The 24,195-nt window shown below is 43.0% G+C and overlaps 1 long non-coding RNA gene across 3 annotated transcripts in view; it reads left to right on the forward strand.

Annotated features, from left to right (window-relative positions):
• Window positions 1–23,940, forward strand: part of LOC120395282 — a 53,650-nt gene extending 29,710 nt beyond the window's left edge. For all 3 annotated transcript variants that reach the window (XR_005592560.1, XR_005592562.1, XR_005592561.1), the window contains exons 5-6: window positions 8,457–8,520; window positions 23,776–23,940. This is a non-coding gene — a long non-coding RNA (uncharacterized LOC120395282). The remainder of the gene's footprint in view (window positions 1–8,456; window positions 8,521–23,775) is intronic.
• Window positions 23,941–24,195: the final 255 nt, after the last annotated feature.

Genomic DNA, 24,195 nt, shown 5'->3' on the forward strand with positions numbered 1-24,195 from the left:
AATCATTGCCGCGGGAGGTTCTGGGTACAGCCTCACCCCTCCCTCCCTGAAAGCAGCAGACAACCGTTTCGCACCTTTTTTCCTGGGTGAACTGTGCAGACGCCATAACACAGCAAGCATGGACCCTGCTCAGCTCAATACTGCAATCGTGGATGTTTTAAACACCTCACGCACTCTCGTGAAGTATATGGTGAACCAGGACCTTCAAACCGAGGCCAGGAGGAGGCGGATACGGCAGTGCGGCAATGACAGTGATGAGGACGTGGACACAGAATTCTCTCAAACCGCGGGCCCCTGCGCTTTGGAGATCCTGATGGTAATGGGGCAGATTCTATCCATTGAACGCCGATTTTGGGCCCGGGAAACAAGCACTGACTGGTGGGACCGCATTGTGTTGCAGGTTTGGGACGATTCCCAGTAGCTGCGAAACTTTCGCATGCGTAAGGGCACTTTCATGGAACTTTGTGACTTGCTTGCCCCTGCTATGAAACGCCATAATACCAAGATGAGAGCAGCCCTCACAGTAGAGAAGCGAGTGGCGATAGCCCTGTGGAAGCTTGTAACCCCAGACAGCTACAGGTCAGTCGGGAATCAATTTGGAGTTGGAAAATCTACTGTGGGGGCTGCTGTGATGCAGGTAGCCAAAGCAATCACTAAGCTGCTGCTACGAAAGGTTGTGACTCTGGGAAATGTGCAGGCCATAGAGGATGGCTTTGCTGCACTGGGATTCCCTAACTGTGGGGGGGCGATAGATGGAACCCATATCCCTATCTTGGCACCGCAGCGCCAGGGCACCCAGTACATAAACCGGAAGGGGTACTTTTCAATGGTGCTGCAAGCACTGGTGGATCACAAGAGACATTTCACCAACATCCACGTGGGATGGCCAGGGAGGGTTCATGACGCTCGCGTCTTCAGAAGCACTACTCTGTTTAAACGGCTGCAGCAAGGGAATTACTTCCCAGACCAGAAAATAACAGTTGGGGATGTTGAAATGCCTGTCGTTATCCTGGGGGACCCAGCCTACCCCTTGATGCCATGGCTTATGAAGCCATACACAGGCAGCCTGGACAGTGGTCAGGATCTGTTCAACTACAGGCTGAGCAAGTGCAAAATGGTGGTAGAATGTGCATTTGGCTATTTAAAGGCGCGCTGGCGCACATTACTGACTCGCTCAGACCTCAGCCAAACCAATGTCCCCTATGTTATTGAAGCTTGCTGTATTCTTCACAATCTCTGTGAGAGTAAGGGGGAGACCTTTATGGCGGGGTGGGAGGCTGAGGCAAATCATCTGGCCGCTGATTACACGCAGCCAGACACCAGGGAGATTAGAAGAGCACACCAGGAAGCGGTGCGCATCAGAGAAGCTTTGAAAACGAGCTTCATCACTGGCCAGGGTAGGGTGTGACTGCTGTGTTTGTTTCCCCTTGATGAACCCCCACACTCCTTGATTGACTCATTCCCTGTAAGCAACTCACCCTCCCCCTTCGAGTACAGCTTACTTATGCAAATAAAGTCACTCTCGTTTAAAAATCATGTATTCTTTATTAATTCATTATAAAAAGAGGGAGAGAGGTAAGGGTGTGGTTTGGGAGGAGGATAGGAGGGATGGAGAAGGCCACTTAAAAAATTTCACAGTAATGACAGCCTTCTGGTTGGGCTGTCCACAGGGGTGGAGTGGGCGGGTGCACGGAGCCTCCCCCCACGCGTTCTTACACGTCTGGGTGAGGAGGATGTGGAACATGGTGAGGGTTGAGGGTGGTTATACAGGGGCTGCAGCGGCACTCTGTGATCCTGCTGCCGTTCCTGAAGCTCCACCAGACGCCGGAGCATGTCAGTTTGATCACGCAGCAGCCCCAGATTTGCATCCCGCCACCGCTGATTTTCCTGCCGGTCTTCCTGCCACCACCTCTCATCTCGGGTGTCCCTCCTGTCCTCACGTTCACTGGCATCTTTCCTGTAATTTGATACCACGTCCTTCCACTCATTCAGATGAGCTCTTTCCTTGCGTGTAACTTCCATAATATCCAAGAACATTTCATCTCACGTCTTCTTTTTCCTCCGCCTTATCTGGGCTAGCCTTTGGGATGGAGCAGGGAGGCTTGAAAAATTTGCAGCTGCATGAGGGAGAGAAGTATTTAAAAAGATACATTTTACAGAACAATGGTTATACTCTTTCACAGTGAACAGTACTATTCACCTTACATAGCACATGTGATTTCCCTACAAGGTCGCATTTTTCATCTTAATACTGAGTGCCTGCAGCTCTGAGGTTACAGATCTCACAGACACAGGTCCGGGCATCAGAATTCAGCTTGCATGCGGCCATGGTAAGCCACTGTCTTTCAGCTTCTGCAGTGATTTACCCCTCCCCACAACGCATGGCTAATACCATGCTAGCTCCCTGCTAATCAACACCCTTCCCCCCACCACTGCGTGGCTGGTAGCTTGGGGAAGATCCCCGCTGACCAAACACGAAAATTATCATCGGCATTTCACTCCTCCCCTCCCCCCACTTAGCTACATGCAGGAAAGGATTTTTTTTTAAGATGCTGCAGTCCATGAACCCAGTAGGAAAATGGCCATCCCCCTTACTTAAATTCCTGATTTTCAACCAGGTTACCCTGAACGATATCACTCTGCTGAGGATAACACAGCGAGATAAAGAACGGATGCTTCTTGAATGCCAGCAATCACTGGGAACATACGTAGCTATAATTTGCCATGCAATGATACCTGATTACTTGCTACATGCATGGCGTGGTAAAGTGTCCTACCATGGTGGACGGAACAAGGCTGCCTTGCCCAGAAACCTTCTGCAAAGGCTTCTGGAGTACCTCCAGGAGCGCTTCTTCGAGATGTCCCTGGAGGATTTCCGCTCAATCCCCAGACATGTTAACAAACTTTTCTAAGTAACTATACTGTCTGCGAATGCATCCCAAGTCCTCAGGGCAAATCAATCATTAAAAAACGCTTGCTTAAAAAACAGTGTTTGATATTTGCAAAGGTACACTCACCAGAGGTCCCTTCCATGGCTTCATTGTCTGGGGTAGTGGCTTGGGAGGGTAATTCCGTCAGGGTGAGAAAAAGCTCCTGGCTGTTGGGGCTCACGGAGTTCTGTGTGCTGTCTGGTAGCTCGTCCTCCTCTTCTTCATCGTCATCTTCCCCATCCACATAATCCTCAGCCATGGCAGAGATTACAACCCCCACCTCGGAATCCACGGACAGGGGTGGGGTACTTGTGGCGCAGCCCCCTAAAATTGCATGCAGCTCAGCGTAGAAGCGGCATGTTTTTGGCCCTGCCCCGGACCTTCCGTTTGCTTCTTCGGTTTTCTGGTAGGCTTGTCTGAGCTCCTTAACTTTCACTCTGCACTGCAGTGAGTCCCTGCTGTGGCCTTTATCCATCATAGCCTTAGAAATTCTTTCAAATACTTTTTCATTTCGTCTTTTGGAACGCAGTTCTGTTAGCACTGAATCCTCTCCCCATATAGCGATCAGATCCACTACCTCCCGTGCAGTCCATGCTGGGGCTCTTTTTCGATTCTCAGGAGACTGCATTGTTACCTGTGCAGATGAGCTGTGCGTGGTCACCTGTGCTGATGAGCTCTCCACGCTGGGGAAGCAGGAAATGAATTTCAAAAGTTCGCGGGGCTTTTCCTGTCTACCTGGCCAGTGCATCAGAGTTCAGAATGCTGTCCAGAGCGGTCAGTGGTGCACTGTGGGATACTGCCCGGAGGCCAATACCGTCGATTTGCGGCCACACTAACCCTATTCCGATATGTTCATCCCGATATTAGCGCTACTCCTCTTGTCGGGGAGGAGTACAGAAACCGATTTAAAGAGCCATTAAAATCGATATAAAGGGCCTCTTAGTGTGGACGGGTGTGGCGTTAAATCGGTTTAATGCTCCTAAAACCGGTTTAAACGCGTAGTGTAGACCAGGCCATAGTTCAAATCTCTCTGAGGCCAATTTACTTAGACTTCTATAAAGGACAGTATGCATATAGCATTAGTTAAAATTCAAAGTATGGTTACTTGATGTCTCACTAAAGGTTGTAGGCTGAAGGAGATAACTACAATAATTTTTGTTAACTAACAGAAGGGGAACTGCAATATTTGAAATGAAATCTCACCTCTAGTTCTTATCCTGATAACCCTGGAATAAGGAAGATTCCTTTCCAGGTGTTGGTCATCCTTGGGATTCTGCAGCTTCTTCATGGATTTAGTCAGTTCTTGGTTCTGTGACCCTAAATAAGGGGAGAGGTTATCTGAGGGGCTCAGATAGCTTTTTGGTCATGTGATCCTTAAAAGGGAAAGTCTTTCCCACACAAGGGTTCAGTGAGCTCTGGGAAAACTCTTGGAGACCTCAGTTTTATATACTCTGATTTCTATTGGTCATTTGCCAAATGGTTCTCAGCTTTTCAGCTTTTTCAGTTTTTCTGATGCTTCTGTTGATATCCAGTAGATGACAACAGTGTTTAATAACAAATTTCTTCTCTGTTTCTTTTCGCAGGAGGGTTTAATTCATTTTATGGATTGTATTTCCTTATTTGCCTTGACTATTAATTGGAATCCTCTTGTTTAGCAATTTCTCTTAACATTGCAAATTTATATCCTGGTCATGTGCTCATAATTTCAATATTAATTTTCTTGTGCTAAACAATTCCTATCAATTCTCTAATGTAGCAATCAGAAACAGAAACTCCTTTATAATTCCTCTAAATATAGTGGACACAATCCATACATTCTTTGAGTCTCTCTCACATTTTTCACTTCACATCTCTCAAGCTTACAGGATATGAGACATTACCTTGGAGGAACAAGACAGACTGTCCATGTAGGAGAGGTGAAGATCTGAATCATAAAACAATCAAACCTACAGTTTCCAAGTTTGGGTTGAAGATATCTATGTATTGTATGCACATTTATAGTGCTTCTTAAGGTATCAAGAAGGTTGGCCTCTGGAACTTTCAGGTTCTTGGGTCACAAGTAAGCTATTCCCAACTGGTGTAAACCTACATTTTTCTATGCTCCCCTCTAAAACTTAACTTCCAGAACAAATTTTTGTAGTTTTTTTCAAGTTACATAAAAGGAGAGATAAGTTACATCCATATGTAATTATGAGAGTCTCTTGCCTAGTGGCTGACTGTAGTTTGTAGATTTCATTTGAACATTGCATTTCCTATTCCTGAGTTAAGGAAGATTCTTTAGACAATGTGTCTCCAAAACATGGATGGTTGGTCTTCTATTCTGGGCAAACAGAGATGGGGTAAATAAGGTGCAACTTATAACCTTATTTTGTATCCTTGATATAGGGATAGAGTGAGAGCTTCCTGGGATTAAAAGGGCAGAGAGGGAATATAAGGTTGTTGACAATCTGATCAAAGCATATTTTAATATACACTTTACAGCAAGGAAGAACACTTGTTTCCCTTCACTGTTTATTTAGTCAAGTTTTACTAAGGTCTACATTGGAAAGTTTAGAGCTTCCTTATGGATGACAGGCTCACCATATGAGAATCAGTACCCTTAGGGTGAATTGATTGCAACATCATTATCAGTTTCAGGTGGTTTAGCTTATAAGAATTTATCTTAATGCATTCAGCCTTCTTAAATGCGTTCTGTAAACATATTTAAACTTTAAAGTATCTTTGACAATGTTCCTTCCCTGAGACTTTTAAAATGAAATCTAAGGTACTACATCTCTAACACTTCACTGCAGATTCTTATAGACTTACTATACCTTTGCATACTTGACATAAGTGTATGTGTTTCCTCAATAAACCCTCTGTTCATCAAGTGTGTTCCATAATCCATCGATTAAACCCAGTGGATATTGGTATAAATTCCTTCTTTGTTATTTATTTGATTGTTATTCTTGGTCAACCCCATGAAAGCTATTTATAAAACATGAGTGTGACATCAAGATTTAAAATGAGTGTTATTCAGTTAAATACAGGATAGCTGTATAAATTGTAAGTATATGACATGTTACTAATTGGTCCTTAAGTTTAGAATTCCATCTCATTTCTTAATTTTTTCACAAAAGGCATAATTAAGGTATTTTCACACTATTTTCTTAATATGTTTGAACCTCTTGCTAAAATCATGTATGCTTATCATTTTGGATTATAGTTTTATAATATTTAAGTACATCAGTTCTTTTTTTGTTTCATTCTGTTATTTGCTTATCTGCATGCTGAGATTTGATTCCTGTGGTTAGGGTATTCCCAATGTACTTGGGAATATTCTGTGATTCCCTTCTTTTTTGACTAGTCACAAAAAGCCATAATTTTCTCCCATTCATCCCTCGACTTCTTACCCTTTCACCATGTTCTTCAGTAAATATAAGAATCACTTCAAATAGCATTTGCACCATTTCCCAGACTAATGGTTCAAAGTGCCTGACACAGCTGTTTCAGCAGATGTTTGCTTGTGTTGGATGCTTGGTCACATTAAGTAAATTTTTCATAGGCTTTTTCATCCTATTGACTTCCAATGGGATTTAAGCTACTAAGTAATTTACACAATTCAGAATATTCTACCCATTCTGTGCCTGTATCCCAGTATCGTGAATTAGACTGTAAGGTTTTCAGGGAGAGGGGATAGATAATAAAATTTGATATGGTGATCCTAAACTGGGAAGCTAAAATTGTATTATCAGAAGGCCAATGATTTCAAAGAAAGCTGCTTGTGCTGGAATGATAGGCCTTGTAGCATGAATGCTATAACAAAGAGATTACCACAGATGATATAATGTAAGCAGGCCCAATAGGTACCTCTGATTGGTTAATACAGGCAACAGGTAAAAAGATAAAAGGATTGATAATAAATACATTTGATATGGGGGGGGTAAGAGAAAAAGAGAAGCCCATAGTTTAAATCAATGGGAATGCTGTTTTTGCATAATGCTAAACACAAGTGTTTCCAGAATATGGTTCCACAAGAAAGCTTACCAGATTCATAACATATATTGTTGAAGGCAGCAGAAAAATCCTAACAAGAATACTGATAGTGACTAGGGAGAACACTATTGCAGACATAATTAAAGATGGAATCTCATTTTCAGTAGCCAGAAAGGAATAATTTACAGTTACTGGAATGATCTTAACCAATCCCTCCTTGCCTCTGCAGAGAGGTCAAGAACCTAGAGTAAAAATGATTCTTGTGACTCCATCTTCAAAGTATTCCTAAAATTCGTTACAAAATACCTTTTGTGGATAATATTATGTAACATTATGTAACCTCTTTTTCTTTTTTTCTCTCCCTTATTTTCTGGTGTTTGGCCAACCCCCCCCCCCTTTATTGGTCTAATTACAGCTGCTGTTTCTATTTGCTCTGACTTGATATGGAAACATTCCCAGGCAAGGTGGCAGCATAGAGGCTTGAGTGACTTTAAATTAGAACTTGCTGTTTCAGCACACTAGAGGGAGTGCAGGAAGTTGTTAACCATGCTCAGTAGTTGTTTTGAAGCTGTTCTGGAAGTCTTCATTAAGGGCAGCCATGTTGAGCACCAATCAGATCCAGCTCAGCCCTGCAGGGATAAGGCAGAGTTGCTTGAAGTAACTCAGCCTGAATCTGTGGGTTGGATCTCAATACAGTTTCCTGTAGCTTCACAGAATTCACTGAGTTTGAGATGGGAAAACACCATAAATGAGGAATCACAGACTGGAGGCCAAATGTCTTTGTAAGGTGTGTTGGTGGCACCAGGTATAGCCCAGTGTTGACAGAGGGGTGGAAAATGACAGTGCCAATGAAGGCTCCCTGTATTAGGCCTCTGCTTGTCCGAACCGCGTCCATGTTTAGACTTTAATTAACCCCACAGGCTAGATGGAAAGAATGGAATGTGTGGCAACTAGTTATCAGTACCAGGAGGCAATTATACAGCCTGCTTGCACCTGGCTAAAGGGAATGAAACAGAATGACCGGTCAAGAAAAGTTACTAACGAGATAATATGTTTTTTGCCAAGTATGATCTAACCTGTTTAGAGTAATTGCTACGTTATAATGTATTTGCTGTATGGGAACTAAAAAGGAGGGAGAAGAGGGGGGGAAGGGGGAGCTGGGCATTGGGGGTAATAGACATGCTTAGCTAAAATCATGTATAAAGACAGAGAGCTGCTTGTATGGGGTGTGCTTGATCTGAGACGTGTGTCTCCGAGCACGTGCGCTTTGAGATCTCAAATAAACTTTTTTTTGCTTCTCCACCCTGGTGTGTCTAATTGGAGCTAGGCACTCCGGGCAACGAACCACTGTTGCTGTCGCCTCAGGCCTTTTGTGCCGGCAACAGGTGAATTATATCATTGAACCAAAGAAACTGTGTAAGTCTCGTAGCTACAATAATTGTCAGTGTTTCTTGTTTAAAGTTGTGTATGTGCTCAGTAGTGTGGATGCTGAAACAATTGGTTATGTGGTACAACTAAATGTTTTTTTCTAATTGCTGTTAAAATATCCAGGTTGCACCTACGTGAAAGCAGAAGATCTCCAATTGTCAGAAGTTCCAGTCCCTGTACTTATTTTGTAAGTTTTAAATATGTAAACATTAGGGTGTAGACCCTCTGTTACATTTTTTTATTTTAAAGGAAAATAATCAATCTCTTGTTAGTGATGTTAGTCTAACTTGGTAGCATTGTGATTATTGTACTGTCATGGTTTATGTTTAAAGTATGTTTCAATGAAAATAAATTTAAAACTGCTAATTGTATATGTGCATAGCTGTCTTATGGCAGAGGCTGGGAATGGGCGACAGGGGATGAATCACTTCATGATTACCTGTTCTGTTCATTTCCTCTGGGGCACCTGGCATTAGCCGCTGTCAAAAGACAGGATACTGGGCTAGGTGGACTTTTGGTCTGACCCAGTATGGCTGTTCTTATGTTCTTATGTAAAGCTTGGTACTGGCTTCCTAAAAGAAAAAGAAAAAAAAATCTGTAGTCTCTCACAAGGGTATGAATTAATGGTCTATACAAATACTTTGTCAGAGGATTTCTGTAGAACAAAATTGGTAAGTAAATTGACTTACTCCCTTGATATAAGCTACAATTAGAACAGTAGCCTGTGCTGATGCGTCAAAAAAAGAAAATCGATCCGTAATAACTAGGTAAACCTTCTGGGTAAAAAATAAATGACTAAAATCAACAAAATCAGTCTGATTCCACATGGGTACCAGGATCTAGCCATTAATATCATTTCAATGGATCAGGTCTGTATTGTTAAAGCCATTCATGCAGGGTATAATGGTGGTAAATGTTAATGTTTTAGCATTTCTATTGATTGGATCATTTTATTCTTAAATATAACTTAGAATTGATGTACATTTTTTACATAATTGTGAACAGCTGTCTTGTCCTTGAGCACTGCCAGCCTGTTTCATAGACCTTTGTATATTTTTCAATGCATTTACAGAATCTCATCTCTCAACTTTTACATTTTAGACTTCTCTAAAACTTGCAGTTTTAATAGAACAACCTTTTAAAATTTCCAACATTTTATTATACTCATACAAAATGACCTCATGCAACTTGAAATTCTCCAGCTCTATATTTTAGACTTTTGGATTTGCTCTGTTGTTAAGTTTCTCCTTCATTTTCTACTCATGCATCCATTGTGCTAATTTGTGATTGCAGTGCATTACAATATTTTTTGGGGGTCTCATGCCACATAACTTACCTATCATAACACAATCTACATTTCCTGCCATCTGGCTCCTTTTATCTCATTGTGGTCCTCTATCCTGTTACAGTAAAAGAGACGCATTTTTGTTTGTGCTCACCTCTTTCATTTCTCTGTCTGATGGTCACAATTAATTTTTTTTCAGCATTTCTCTGGCATTAAAATTGCCCATTTCAACGGTTAAAATTATATGTCTTCTTACTTGGCGTTCCATCACCTCTGGGCTCTGCTGCCTCCCCCAGTGTTTAATTTGTATTGAAAGAGATGCCCAGGGGTGAAAGTCACTTAATGGACTTAACGGTACTGCCAGAGTCCTGAGGGAGGCGTGGCCTCATCCAGAAGAGGCGTGGCCTCTCAAAATTTAAAGGCCCTGGGGCACCAGCTGTGGCTGGGAGACCCAGGGCCTTTAAATCAACCAGGGGCTCCCAGCTGAAGAGGTGGCTGGGAGCCGCCGGTGCTCAGGGGCAAATTAAAGGCCCCGGGGCTCCAGCCGCCAGGGGGAACCCCAAGCTTTGCGGGGCTGGGGCAGGGATTTAAAGGGCCCAGAGCGTCTGCCACTGAGGGGAGCCCTGAGCCCTTTAAATCCTGGCCCCAGCCCAGCCACGAGAGCCGTGACCAGGATTCAAAGGGCTCTGGGCTGCCCGCAGCTGTGGGGAGCTCTGAGCCCTTTAAATCCCAGCCCCAGCTCGGCTGCCGGAGCTGTGGCCGGGATTCAAAGGACTCTGGGCTGCCCGCAGCAGTGGGGAACTCTGAGCCCTTTAAATCTCAGATGCGGCGGGGATTTAAAGGGCTCTGGGCTGCCCGCAGCCGCGGGGAGCTCTGAGCCCTTTAAATCCCGGCCCGAGCCCGGCCGCCAGAATCGTGGCCGGGATTGAAAGGGCTCTGGGCTGCCTGCAGCTGCGGGCAGCCCAGAGCCCTTTCAATCCCCGCCGTGGAAGCCGGTGCGGTCCAGCACGGCGTACTGGCTCTTGCTGGTATGCCGTAATGGACCGAACTGGCTTACTTTCACCTCTGGAGATGCCGGAGGCTAGAAGTGAGCCCTGGCACAAATTAAGCACTGGCAGGGCGGCCTGATACTGGCAGGTGCCGGAAGGACACCCAGCTCTGAAAGCAAAGCCACTACCACCAGAAATAAGGTTGGCATGGCATATGGTGTATTGCCACCTTTCTGCACTGCTGTTGGTGCCTCATGCTCGGTATGTGGCTCAAGGTGGGCTTCACACTATCACATGGGGGCTGCATCTTGCCAGAGCCTATGGCCCTCCTGACTCACCCAGGGCGCCATTTCAGATTTGAGGGAGGGGGACTTTAACCATGATTCCAGGGATTACTTAGGCACATGAAAACTCTAAGGTTTTTGCAGATAATAACTTAGGAATTAGCTGACAGGAGCACTCTATCTAATTGTTATATAAAGAAAGAAAAACATATATACAAACTCCAATTAAAGCCATGTTTAAAGTTTATATGTAAATTTAGAATAATTAGGAGATAATACAGCAAGATATTCCCAATCTCAAACTGCGAGGTATCGGTTCTAGAGCTTTAACATAGATATCAGAAACACACATTTGATACTTTGTACACTATCTTTATCAGAGAAACATAAAAATAAAATCTGCTTAAAGTCTGTGTTACTGCCAGTTTGTTTATCTGCCGCGTCGGCAGGTTTGGTGGACTGCGGCTCCCACTGGCCACGGTTCGCCGTCCCAGGCCAGTGGAGGTGGCAGGAAGCCGTGGCCAGCAATCCCTCGGCCTGCGGCACTTCAAACTGGCCCCGCCTGCCAGGATGCTTACCCTGGTGAGCCGCGTGCCGGAAGTTGCCGACTCTTGTTCTAGACCCAGCAGTTCTCTGAGTGACATTATAGAAGTGTAAAAGTGTTCATAAGGGTTTTTTTTACCCTTTTTTACTTGATTTGGCTAGTCTGTCTGGCCACTTTGGAAATAGGTTACTTTCCAAAAGTGAAACAGTAGTTCTGAGTTTTGCTGGACTATATCCAGTAGCTGTTCATAGAATCATAGAATCATAGAATCTCAGGGTTGGAAGGGACCTCAGGAGGTCATCTAGTCCAACCCCCTGCTCAAAGCAGGACCAAACCCAACTAAATCATCCCAGCCAGGGCTTTGTCAAGACTGACCTTAAAAACCTCTAAGGAAGGAGATTCCACCACCTCCCTAGGTAACCCATTCCAGTTCTTCACCACCCTACTAGTGAAAACGTTTTTCCTAATATCCAACCTAAACCTCCCCCTCTGCAACTTGAGACCATTACTCCTTGTTCTGTCATCTTCTACCACTGAGAACAGTCTAGATCCATCCTCTTTGGAACCCCCTTTCAGGTAGTTGAAAGCAGCTATCAAATCCCCCCTCATTCTTCTCTTCTGCAGGCTAAACAATCCCAGTTCCCTCAGCCTCTCCTCATAAGTCATGTGTTCCAGCCCCCTAATCATTTTTGTTGCCCTCCGCTGGACTCTCTCCAATTTATCCACATCCTTCTTGTAGTGTGGGGCCCAAAACTGGACACAGTACTCCAGATGAGGCCTCACCAGTGCTGAATAGAGGGGAATGATCACATCCCTCGATCTGCTGGAAATGCCCCTACTTATACAACCCAAAATGCCATTAACCTTCTTGGCAACAAGGGCACACTGTTGACTCATATTCAGCTTTTCGTCCACCGTAACCCCTAGGTCCTTTTCTGCAGAACTGCTGCCCAGCCATTCGGTCCCTAGTCTGTAGCAGTGCATGGGATTCTTCCGTCCTAAGTGCAGGACGCTGCACTTGTCCTTGTTGAACCTCATCATATTTCTTTTGGCCCAATCCTCTAATTTGTCTAGGTCCCTCTGTATCCTATCCCTACCCTCCAGCGTATCAACCACTCCTCCAAGTTTAGTGTCATCTGCAAACTTGCTAAGGGTGCAGTCCACACCATCCTCCAGATCGTTAATGAAGATATTGAATAAAACCGGCCCCAGCACCGACCCTTGGGGCACCCCACTTGATACCGGCTGCCAACTAGACATGGAACCATTGATCACTACCCATTGAGCCCGACCATCTAGCCAGTTTTCTATCCACCTTACCGTCCATTCATCCAGCCCATACTTCTTTAACTTGCTGGCAAGAATACTGTGGGAGACTGTATCAAAAGCTTTGCTAAAGTCCAGAAATAGCACATCCATTGCTTTCCCCTCATCCACAGAGCCGGTTATCTCATCATAGAAGGCAATTAGGTTAGTCAGGCATGACTTGCCCTTGGTGAATCCATGCTGACTGTTCCTGATCACTTTCCCCTCCTTTAAGTGGTTCAGAATTGATTCTTTGAGGGACCTGTTCCATGATTTTTCCAGGGACTGAGGTGAGACTGACTGGCCTGTAGTTCCCTGGATCTTCCTTCTTCCCTTTTTTAAAGATGGGCACTACATTAGGCTTTTTCCAGTCATCCGGGACCTTCCCCGATCACCATGATTTTTCAAAGATAATGGCCAATGGCTCTGCAATCTCATCGGCCAACTCCTTTAGCACCCTCGGATGCAGCGCATCCGGCCCCATGGACTTGTGCTCGTCCAGCTTTTCTAAATAGTCCCGAACTACTTCTTTCCCCACAGAGAGCTGGTCACCTCCTCCCCATACCGTGCTGCAGAGTGCAGCTGTCTGGGAGCTGACCTTGTCTGTGAAGACAGAGGCAAAAAAAGCATTGAGTACACTAGCTTTCTCCACATCCTCTGTCACTAGGTTACCTCCCTCATTCAGCAAGGGGCCCACACTTTCCTTGACTTTCTTCTTGTTGCTAACATACCTGAAGAAACCCTTCTTGTTACTCCTAACATCTCCGGCTAGCTGCAACTCCAAGTGTGATTTGGCCTTCCTAATTTCACTCTTGCATGCCTGAGCAATACTTTTATACTCCTCCCTGGTTATTTGTCCAGTCTTCCAATTCTTGTAAGCTGTTTTTTTGTGTTTAAGACGAGCAAGGATTTCACTGTTGAGCCAAGCTGGTCGCCTGCCATATTTACTTTTCTTCAAACACATCGGGATGGTTTGTTCCTGCAACCTCAATAAGGTTTCTTTAAAATACAGCCAGCTTCCCTCGACTCCTTTCCCCGTCATGTTATTCACCCAGGGGACCTTGCCCATCAGTTCCCTGAGGGAGTTGAAGTCTGCTTTTCTGAAGTCCAGGGTCTCTGCTCTACTGCTCTCCTTTCTTCCTTGTGTCAGGATCCTGAACTCGACCATCTCATGGTCACTGCCTCCCAGGTTCCCATCCACTATTGCTTCCTCTACTATTTCTTCCCTGTTTGTGAGCAACAGGTCAAGAAGAGCTTTTCCCCTAGTTGGTTCCTCCAGCACTTGCACCAGGAAATTGTCCCCTACACTTTCCAGAAACTTCCTGGATTGCCTGTGCACTGCTGTATTGCTCTCCCAGCAGATATCGGGGTGATTAAAGTCACCCATAAGAACCAGGGCCTGCGATCTAGCAACTTCTCTTAGTTGCTGGAAGAAAGCCTTGTCCACCTCATCCCCCTGGTCCGGTGGTCTGTAGCAGACTCCCACCACGACATCACCCTTGTTGTTCATACTTCTAAATTTAATCCAGAGACTCTCAGGTGTTTCTGCAGTTTCATACTGGAGCTCTGAGCAGTCATACTGCTCTCTTACATACAACGCAACTCCCCCACCTTTTCTGCCCTGCCTGTCCTTCCTGAACAGTTTATATCCATCCATGACAGTACTCCAATCATGTGAGTTATCCCACCAAGTCTCAGTTATTCCAATTACATCATAATTCCTTGACTGTGCCAGGACTTCTAGTTCTCCCTGCTTGTTCCCCAGGCTTCTTGCATTTGTGTATAGGCACTTAAGATAACTCGCTGATTGTCCCGCTTTCTCAGTCTGAGACAGGAGTCCTCCCCTCTTGCAGTTTCCTGCTTGTGCTTCCTCCTGGAATCCCACTTCCCCACTTACCTCAGGGCTTTGGTCTCCTTCTCCCGGTGAACCTAGTTTAAAGCCCTCCTCACTAGGTTAGCCAGCCTGCTTGCAAAGATGCTCTTCCCTCTCTTCGTGAGGTGGAGCCCGTCTCTGCCTAGCAATCCTTCTTCTTGGAAGACCATCCCATGGTCAAAGAATCCAAACCCTTCTCTCCGACACCATCTGCGTAGCCATTCGTTGATTTCCACGATTCGACGGTCTCTACCCTGGACTTTTCCTGTTGTTGATCTCTAACTCAGAAGAGCAAGAAATGAATCCTCCTACTGTTGGATTTTCTTGGCTGTCTGTACAACTCTCTCAGCCTCTCCATTCACTTGTGAATAACGAAGGCTGCTAATAATATCAAAATAATGTTTCATTCCGAATTACTTCAATTCTGCTGAGGTGAATTGAGGGCCATTGTTCATCACTAGTTGTTCTGGAATTCTGAGGTGAGCAAAAGTGCACTTCAGTTTCTTGATAACACTGTGACATGTTATGTCTTTCATGTACATTATTTCTATATAACTTGAAAAATAGCCCACAATGACCAGTTAATGGTGTCATCTGAATTTGCATAAATCTTCCCCTAGTCTCTTCCAAGGTCTGTCACATAGAGGTGTTGCTGTTAAAAGTTATTTGTGTTGTGTTGGTCTGTTAATTCTACAATGTTCACAGGCAGATAATTTATTCATCTCCTTGCTGATGCCAAGCCACCATGCTGACTGGTTGGCCCATTCATGATATTTAATTAATCCTTGATGTCCTTCATGGATGAGGTTTAGGATTATTCCTCTCATTTTGTTTGGATTTATGATGCAATTACCTTTAATCATGAGTCCATCTGACTTGCTTAATTGTCCACACACCGCAAAGTAGATTCTGGTCACTTCTTTAGTGTCCTTTAAATACTTAGGCCAGCCACCCCTAATGTAACTTAGAACTTCCTGAAGTTATGTGTCTGTCAATGTTGCATTTTGTAGCTGGCATAGTCTCTTTTTTGACACTGGTCTATATGTGTCCACAGCATCCATGTAAATCTTTACATCATATTTGAGCTCATGGGTAAATTGAGTGCAATTCTGCACTTCATCACAGGGTGTATGCTACTACCAGATTTTTCCAAGCAACGTATGAGCAATTGGGTTAAACCACATTAACTTTAGCAATAGACGTTGGCATCTAAGTGGTGCTTGACCCAGGTCTTTTCCGTTGGTAGGGTTACAAGTGGTTAATGGTCTGTTATCAGTTTAAATGAATCCAGTCCACACTGATGTATCTAAAAGTTTTCACATGCACATATGGCTGACAGGCACTCCTTTTTAATCTGTGCATATTGTTTTTCAGCTTCTGAAAGTGTGCAAGAACCAAATGCAAATGGCCATTTTGTTGCAAGAATACATCACCTAGGCTTGCATCCACATCATAGTATTTGAGAACTGGAGCTGCTGAGATCATTTATTTTACCTTTTTGAAGGCAATTTTTTAATTTGACACCCCCCACCAAACTAAGGTGTGTTGGATTTTAACAATTCATTGAGCAGTTTTGTCACTGTAGAAAGATCATGTAGGTATCGACCAACATAATATACCTCCCTCAGTATATGTCTAGTTTTGGTACATTATTTGATGCATTCATTTCTTGAATTGCTTTTACTTTCTCAAGGCCAGGACTTATTGCATCTTTGTTGATTGTCTGTCCCAGAAACTTGATTGGGGGTAGGCAGAAATACATTTTCCTTGTTTAGCTTCAGTCAAGACTGACTGATTAGTTTTATGACTTGGTTGAGGATTTGTTCTGTTCTTCCATCAAAGATCTATATATCAGAATATTGTCCATTAAAACTACAGCTCCATTTGTGTTTATTAACAGTTCTGCCATCTTTCTTTGGAAAATTTCCAATGCACTGGTAATCGCAAAAAGTAACCTTCAAAAGAAAAATCTCCCAAATGATGCAATAAATTTACTCAGTTTAGCACTTTATTTTGCCAAAGGAATTTGCCAAAATCCGCTTGAGGCCTCCAGGTTGGAGAATACTGGAAAAAGTCGTCTAGTGTTTGGAGCATATGTTTTTCTCTCACAATTGCTTCATTAAGTCTTTGAAAATAAACACAGATTAGTGTTTGTCCACTTTTCTTTATATCTGGTATCTTTGGGGCACACTATGCTGTTGGCTCAGAGATTTTTCTCAATTATGCCATTCTCTTTAACTCAGTTTCTACTTTATGGAGTAATAGGATAGAAATCCTGCAAGATGTATGCACACTCTGTGGTCCAGAATTGTCTCTAAAGGTTGTTGGTATTGGATCTCCTTTCAAAAGTTCAATACCACCAAATATTCCATTGTGTTCTTTCAACTTTCTCACTAGGTCCATCATGGCTGCCACAGTGCAGCTAAACAGTCTGTTCATCTGTGGTTCTTTATTCACATACACTCTGAGTGCACAGCTTTTGGCTTTCTAAGTTGCTTCTGAGGTTAATTGGCCCATAAAGTTCAGAATATCTCCTGGGCTAGTCTGAGCTGTGTAGGGTGACCAGATAGGAACTGTGAAAAATCAGGACAAAGGATGGAGGGTAATAGGCACCTATATAAGACAAAGCTCCAAATATCAGGACTGTCCCTATAAAATTGGGACATCTGGTCACCCTAGAGCTGTGTCAAGTGACTTCAGCTCTGGGAGGGGTTGAGTATGACTGTAAGTCCCTTCTGAGATGACTGTGCCATCAGCTCCTAAGTCAATTTAAAAGTCAATAGCCTTGCCCTAAAAAATTCCATTTCACTCTCTGGGCAGGCTATATATCATCACAACTGATAGATCCCAGAAAACAATGGCTCTTGATTGTCTGTAATATAAGTCAACTTCCTGGCTGAGTCGGCAAGGCAAACAGCTGCAAAATGTCCATATTTCATATATTTATTATGCCATGTGCGTCTTTGTAGACATGTCTCAAAGTGTGATATTAATTAATTAAAGATATTATTTTTTTCACACTGTGAGCTGAAGTGCTGGTGTGACTGTATCCCCTTTGGTCAGACAGAGCATTGCACTGAGTTTGCTTGATCTGGTGGGGTGGTCAATCTGCTCTTCTTGCCTGAGTCTCTATGGTAGTCCCATTCTGGGCTATGAAGGGTATTAGTTTCAGTCCCCACTGGAGTGTAGGAGTTTCTGCTCATACATGGTGGAGTCGGCTGATTCTGGTACTCAGGGGTCTGTAAAACCCTTTGGTTCTTAATTCTCTGAGGAGTTGGTAGGGGAATCCATGACCACTCACTCCACTGGATTCCAGCTGAGAGCCCTTAAATCAGGCAGGTCGAATCAGGCCTCAACAACTCCTGCTGCTGTGCTCTGAACTCCTTCCTATCTCCCTTGCTATCTCCAGTCTGTAGATCCAGTTATCCCTTCTCTGGGTGCTATCTCAGGGCAGTTTCTCAGCAGCTTGCTGGAAGGAGTTACGTTCTCCAGCCTGCTTGCTCCTCTAGCAACCACCCCACCCCTCTGTTTTTCAGATCTTTTATTCTCCCAGTGTTGGCCAGCAGCCCCTGCATTAATCCCTTGGTTGCTAGACCATCATGGGGGTATATACACCCCATGGCACACACCTTGTGCATGGAATTTGTTCCTCTTACACTGGGAGTTCTCTCTGCTTGCCTCACAGGATTTATGATAATGACTTTTAACCAGGGCTGGCTTTATGAAGGGCGGGACCCAATTTGAAGACCTGGCGGTGGTCCGGGGCTTCAGCGGCACTTCAGTGGTGGGGGGTTCGCTCTGGGTCTTCTTCATCACTGAAGGACCCTCTGCCGCTGAAATGCCACTGAAGACCCCCAGAGCGCCGCCGGGTAAGTAAAAAAAAAATTAAAAATTAAAAGGCGCCTAAGGCGCGGGGCCCTGGCACAGGGTCCTCCTAGGTGCGGGGCCCAATTCTGGGGAATCGGGTGTATCGGCCTAAAGCTGGCCCTGTTTTTAACATTCAAATGTATGTTTTGTAGTTTCTGAGCTAGTTTCAGGATTTTCAAGTTGCCTTTTGTTCTGTTTGACTAATTTTGGGTGCTGTGTTATCTGTATAGCTGTGGCTAGGGTTAAATCTCTCTTCAGTTGTAGCTGCTATGGAAGATTTCTATCTGTTAACCCAATAACCAGCCTGTCTGATAGTTTCTTATTTTGCATTCCCAAAATCACAGTTTTCAGCCGTGTATGAAGATGTCTTATAAAATAGTAAACCTTTTTTCATGGTTCTCCAGTGGAATCATGCTCTTTTATAAAACACATTCAGTAAAATCAAAGGATTTAAAGATATGCTTTGCTTATCCCTAGCATAGATTAAAGAAGATACCTGTAGATTTCTAGTTCCTTTAGGGAGTTGTTTGCAATGTGAAATCTTGCAAAATATTTTTCCAGCCTGTCCATTGTGAAGGATTGTCAAATGTGAAGTTCTCAGGGGCTTTGAAGAGTGGCATGTTGATGAGATCCTGCAACCTTTGTTGATTTGTTCCTTCTATCTGCAACCATTGTTGCTGTTCCTTCTGCTTCTATTCTTAGTTTACTCCTGACACCATGTCAAATTCTTCTGTACCAGATATGAACTGGTCACAGAGCTTGCTTATATACATCAAAGATATTCTTCCTAAAATCCATTAATTCTCTCCCAGGTCTGGCTTCGGTTTATTTAAATAAGGTACTTTAGACACTCTGCCACCTAGTGGCTGAACTGTATAATGCAGTTTAACATTCCATCCCAACCCCCTTAAAAAAAGCAACAAAGAGTCGTGTGGTACCTTATAGACTAACAGACGTATTGGAGCATGAGCTTTCATGGGTGAATACCCACTTCGTCAGATGCATATCTGACGAAGTGGGTATTCACCCATGAAAGCTTATGCTCCAATACGTCTGTTAGTCTATAAGGTGCCACACGACTCTTTGTCGCTTTTTACAGATCCAGACTAACACGGCTACCCCTCTGATACTTAACCCCCTTATAAACATTCTCTTCTGTTCCATGACTCCAACACAAATCCTATCCATTTCTTCTTTATGGGTCATTGTAGTGCAGGCTACTTCTGTGTGTGTTAATGCTATGTGGTAAGTATACTGTACTGCATGGTGCCTGAGGGTTATTGCTGTGAAGTGAACTAGGACACTTTTTTATTTTATTCACTGTGCAAAAGTTTATTCCTCATAATGTAAATATTTGTGAAGATGCAAACCAGTGTTCTCTTTTTAATATTGCACCAATACAAATACTAGTTCTGGACAGCTTTTGAAAGAATCTTTCTGGTTAGTTTTGATGCAGTTCCCAGGAACCCTCTAGGAGGTATTTCTCCACAACCACTACCATCCTTTCTTAGCCTCCTCCCTATATCAGTCACTGTTGACAGCGCCAACATCCTCTCTATCTCTCAGACACATACACTAGGGTTTAAGCTTTGCCTCTGCCTTCACTCTGACCACACATATCCGTGCCTTATCCAAATCATGCTACTTCTTCCAAATCTGTTTCCAATGTCTGTCCTTTTCTCCCTGTCTACCGCAATAAAACTCATATCCTGGGCCTTATCCTTTCCCTTTTTTGACTACTGCAGTTCCTTCTATCTGGCTTCCTCTACATTTGCTTCACACTCAGATCCATTCAAAATGCTGATGATAAAAGCCTCTAGCTGACCTATTGTTCTGACCATGTCACCTCTTCTCTTTGAGACCCTCCATTAGCTCCTCCTCAACAAATTGATTTTAATGCACTCTTTTAAGACCCTTCAGCACTGTGCCTCAACCTTCTTATCCAATATTGTATCTTATCAAAACTGGGATTTCTGGTTTGTGGGAAATTTTCACTTGCTCTTGGAATTTTACATTTTTATTCTCTTTCCCAGTGTGGGGCAGGATAAGGAGACAAAAAAAAATAATAAAAAAATAGAAAAACCAATAAAAAATTCCAACTCTCTTCAAAATGTTCCTTATCAAAGTCAAAGTAAAAAAAACCAAACTAACAAAAACAAACGCTCTTGTATAGCCACGTGGCTTTAAAATATGCAAAACTATTGAACAGCTATAAAATTTTTGTAAGTTATTAAAAAGGGTAGAAATAAATGTCTTAACTTGCTTAAGATTAGATTTTGCAATTCAGATTTTGTTCTGATTAATATTAAAAATATATTCAAAATTTGCATGTTGGCCGGCATCCTGGCATTCATCAAACCAGATTGCTAACAGAACTTTTAATCAATTTCTGCTTAGGAACTCTGTCCTTAAATAAACATGTTTCATTATTGCAGTGCTTTGGAGTATGGGCTTTGCACTTTCATTTACACTACCTGGTTTCATATCCAGGCACATGGGAGTGTAATTTAGGAACAATTCATGAGGCAAAATCCAAGGGCCACTGACTTCAAAGAGGCTAGGATTTCACCTATGGGGTTTTCATCATCTTCAGTTTTTGGAATACTTTTTCCCTCTTGGCAGCTGTGCTCCCATATATCCCTTTAAGTGGAGAGGAGAAAGTTCAAAGCCGGTTAATGTTGGTAGGCTTTCTGCACAGTTGGTCTGGCAATGTTGCCAGGGTGAATGGACATCAAACCAGTTTGCCCCTCTACTCAGCCCCTTCAGACCACACATCCCATTTCTCATGTAGTATTCATGGGAGTGGAGAGACAGGACCTCCCTGCTCCATCACATCTAGATCCTTTTTCAAATTTGTTTGTTGCATTGGAAAGATCATCTTATTTTCCTTGTCTGGCAGAAAAGGACAATGTTACTAGCTTGTTGAATTCTTCATAATATTTAAATCAGCTATGCAAGTAATCACACATGATGAAATCATTAAGCAATATAAAAGTGTGACCACTGATTAGCTATTTCTGAAAATTATCATCAAGTATGTGCACAATACTGCAGTTAAACTTAACAGCATGTAAGTTTTTAGCAAGATCTCTAAAATACTTTTATTTAACACAATTTCACATATAATTAAAATTAAATAGTCTTTTGTTAAATGATGCATGTATTTCTTGATATGTTAAATTTATTCATGTAGCCTTTCAAGTGATTTTTTTTGAGTATTTTCCCCCTAATAGTAGGCTAAATCTTGCCCTCCATCAGTCATCACTACATGCCAATGGGCCCAGTGCAGAAATTACCAGGTGACATTCTATGGCTTGTGTTACTCAGCAAGTTAGGCTTGTTGATGATGGTGGTCTCTTGTAGCCTTACAGCAGTGTTTTTCAACCTTTTTTTCATTTGTGGAACCCAAAAAAATGTCAAATGGAGGTCTCTTTGGAAATCTTAGGCATAGTCTGTGGACCCTCAGTGGTCCGCAGACCACAGGTGGAAAGCTACTGTACTATGGTAATGACAACCCTTCATGGACTCTTTAGCCATAGCTATAGGGGTCTTCAGACCATAGGTTGTAAACCACTGTCTGCAGTCGTGAATTAGGCCAAACTTCCCTTGAAATCAATGAGACTATTGCCTGATGATAGACTGAGAACAGACTAGAACAGGGGTCGGCAACCTCTGGCATGCGGCTCGCCAGAGTAAGCACCCTGGCGGGCTGGGCCAGTTTGTTTATCTGCCACGTCAGCAGGTTCAGCCGATCACAGCTCCCACTGGCCACGGTTCACCGTCCCAGGCCAAAGTGGGAGGCAGGAAGCCATGGCCAGCATATTCCTCGCCATTGCTGCTTCCCACCTCCCGCATTGGACTGGGATGGTGAACTGCGATTGGCTGAATCTGCCGATGCGGCAGATAAATAAACTGGCCTGGCCCGCCAGGGTGCTTACCCTGGTGGGCCACATTCCAGAGGTTGCTGACCCCTGGACTAGAACATCTGACTAAGTAAAACTTCTTTGTTGCATCCATAATTTTATTTGAGAAAGTGAGGACATCCACTTGAATATATAGTACATCTTAGTATTATTTATTTATTTGCACATTATCACAGTAAAATTTGCATTAATTTTAATGGATGTAATTTAAGATGAAAAAATACCATCTTAAAATCTTTCTCTTTAAAATAAGCTGTCATCTTAGAATCTTTTCTCCTGGCATCAGTAAAAGGAAGCTCATTTCTCTGTTTTTATGGAGGGACAGAGGAGGCCCTCATCTAAGCAAGATCACAGAGAAAATATATAAAATAATGTAAACAATATGTTGTCTATGCTTATCTTAAATCTCCTCTGGAAGTCAGCATCTGCAAAATTTGGAGCCCAATGTTGCTGTTTATGACAAATTAATATTTCTTCTTTAGGAAAACTGAATTTTGGGTAGGAGCACAGTACAGTAGGTATTAAAACATTTCTTAAGGGAATCATAGTATTTGATTACTGAAGCAGTATATGGGAAGACAGAACTACTGAGTTTTATTCCATAGTGTGCCACTGACTTCTTGCATAAGCTTGGGGAAGTCACTTAAGTGAATTTTCTAAGACTAATACCTAGAGTTCGTAATCTAAATCTATTTTTGGGTAACTAAATAAGTAGCCTGACTTTCAGGTGTGCTGAGCAACTGCAGATCTCCTTGATTTTAATAGGAGCAGTATTTGGCACTAGCTGTTCATGTGACAGTGGTAATAATTAAGGATTTCATGCTACATTTTATTGAAATTAAGGATTTTTTTTAATTGACTTCAGTGGGAGTATCATCAGTCAGTTCAAGTAATTAAAGCATCAGTAGTGCCCATCCTAGTTTGTGTTGTAGGACCTATTTTTAAATAGTGAAGCTTGAGTCAGCAAAGTAGTGCAGAGCACAATGTGTTACACAGTTTATAAACTCTCATATTTAACTTGTTCCAGATTACCCAGGCTGGCAATATTTGGGAGCATTGTGCAAGCATTGTTTTAGCATTCCTTTTGGTCAATGTTAAGAACAATGTCATTTGGTTTTAGCACAGTAGCATCCACCCTCCTCTGATGGAAAATGTTTCATAGTGATGCAGCCTCTTGGTGATGAGGGAACTAAAGAGAAGAAGCTCCCAGAAGAACCCCACAAAATAGTGACTTGTATTTTATTATATTAAGGGAATCCATTTGACATATGGTTAGTTATACCCCATCGAAGCATGTACTTTTATTCATTGGCAACCCAAAGATGTAGCCTCAGATACATCCTCCTAACTCTCATTGCTTCTTTTTCTTAAGAGATGATGCAAAGCCAAGTAAAAATGGACTTATCGGTATGAAAAATGCCCGGAGACACTGAACCTGAGGAAGGGAATACATAACTACAGCATGTATTGCAGGACCTAGGCTCCTGCAAAGCTTCCTTAGTATCAGTAACATAAAGATAAAAGGTGGGGAAAATGTGGCCACTGTTCTCCTCCTCTCTAAGATGTTGGCCTTGTTTGTGCTGTGCCTGGACCTGATGACCATGCACTTTGTTTTAGGGTGACATGGACCTATTCTCTCCTGTGTGTCCTCCAGTGGGGAGATATTGCAAAGACAACATCAAAGGCACAGCGAAGTGTGCTATATGAAAATAAAATGTTGCCATTCTTCATTAGGAAATGTATTCAGCTAACAGTATTTGATTAGTGATTGAGATGTTGCAAATGTTGCAAA

Source organism: Mauremys reevesii, linkage group 1 (genome assembly GCF_016161935.1).
Source record: "Mauremys reevesii isolate NIE-2019 linkage group 1, ASM1616193v1, whole genome shotgun sequence".
NCBI lineage: Eukaryota > Metazoa > Chordata > Testudines > Geoemydidae > Mauremys > Mauremys reevesii.